This window comes from Stegastes partitus, unplaced genomic scaffold (assembly GCF_000690725.1).
Source record: "Stegastes partitus isolate 25-593 unplaced genomic scaffold, Stegastes_partitus-1.0.2 Scaffold415, whole genome shotgun sequence".
In the NCBI taxonomy this organism is placed as follows: Eukaryota; Metazoa; Chordata; class Actinopteri; family Pomacentridae; genus Stegastes; species Stegastes partitus.
The window spans coordinates 267029-268905 of record NW_007578146.1 but is presented as its reverse complement, the minus strand read 5'-3'; positions in this window follow the sequence as shown (position 1 = coordinate 268905).

Below are 1877 nucleotides of genomic sequence, written 5' to 3'. Positions count from 1 at the left end.
CAGATAATTTAACAAATAATGATTGTGTTGGAGAGGATAGAACAGAAATAATGATGACGATATAGACATGTTTTTGTATGATCATCATTATCATCAGTTTATAGACATTGCAATACTGTCATCATGACGAAAATCACGTTCGCTGACTCAGCAATAAAGAACCACCAGCTTAGTACAAAACAGGTCACTAAATTCACTTTAACACAAAAGCATCAACTGCTTCTCAGCCACAAACCATTAGTAAGCACTAAGTCATCCCAGGAAACGTGCTCATGAAGCATGTGGGGGGGAAAACAGTGTCACCAAGTTACTGCAGACTGTTGCATTTTTCTTCACCATTATCAAGCAATTAGTTCCTTCCATTTATCACACACTGGGTTCAGCAGACAATATCGCACATTACCCCTCTCTCTCTCTCTCTCTCTCTCTCTCGCTCTCACATACACTCTGGCTAATGGCAGGCATGCATGCGGCGGTGTCAGCATGAAGAACACACATGCACGTGCATCTCATTTCCAACAGGATTAGCATCTCATTTCACAGAATAAAGTGGAGCTTCTGTGCAGGAAGACAGAGGGGCAGCAGGTTTCTGCAGATTAGACACATATTCCCAGATGCTCGGGAGTGACATTGCCTGAAAGAGCAGATGATTTGGCTGTAATTAGTTCAGATGTGAGAACCTGTTAAGAAGAAAATGTTTGCAGTTATTTCAAGTAATGATCGCTTGCGTGGAAGGAAAACTGAGAAGGACAGATCAGCCAAAGCCCGGAGGGAAGGCGGCAACTTTCGGGGGAAGTTCGGTGACTGCGGCCATGCTAAGTGATGTCGACAGACTGAAACGGGCTTATGTGGTTTAGTTATGGACAGAGAGGAGCGGTGTTTGGGTGAGTGTAGCTCACAGAGGCTCACAGGGGAGCTAATGTGCACAACTCCAAAATCCCGGCTACCCATTATGTGTCTCCGCAACGACGGTTGGTTGAGCAGAGGAAGGATATCCAGGAGCACCAAGGTGGGGCCGGCACCCAGCTATGAATTAATAAGAGCGCCAACAGCAAAAGCACAACACACACACACACACATACACACAGACAGACTATTTATTTTCCAGAGTTTCAGAAGAGTTTCATTCTGCTTCATTTCTGCCCTCTTGGTAAACCACACACTGCCTCCTAATGCTGATGTGACGTGCGGCGTGTTTTGTACAAGTGAGCACAGTGAAGTGATTTCAAGGAGTTTGACACCACAGGCTGGTTTAACTGAAATTATTATTTATTATTACCAAGCTATTTCCGAATAAGAGACTTTTAAAATGTAGTGGCACTTATTAAGGCCTATCTGTATGATTATTTGAGATGCAGTCTTTTGATTAGCATGCTTATCTGCATTTTTGCAAAGAGTTCTACGGTAAATAAGATGCCAGCTTCACTTAGAGGCTGTAAGAAGAACGAGTTGTGGCTTTACATAAAATTAAAACTGGAACCGGCTGCTCTAAGCTGTTAGGTGACAAAGAAATATTTTTGGTAGGTTAACATTCTACGTATAAGGTTTCTTTTCTTTTTTTTTTTTAATCAGAAAATGAGTATTTTTGTTTGTTTTTTTAAAATACTCATTGATTTAAAAAAAAAAGAAAGAAACCTCATACCGTTTGTGACCAACCCCAGTGTGAGGGTCTCTGCCTGAACCCACAAACAAATTATTTTACAGGTACAAGGAGAGCCGGAGACGTGCATTCAAGTCAAAAACTCAGTATTTATTATTAAAAGGAGATAAAAGAAAAGGACAATAATCAGGTTAAGACCAAGCATTTAATATTGTACTATTAAAAACCATTTAAAACTAAAACGCAACTGAACCAACTGGTTACAAGATATATAAAA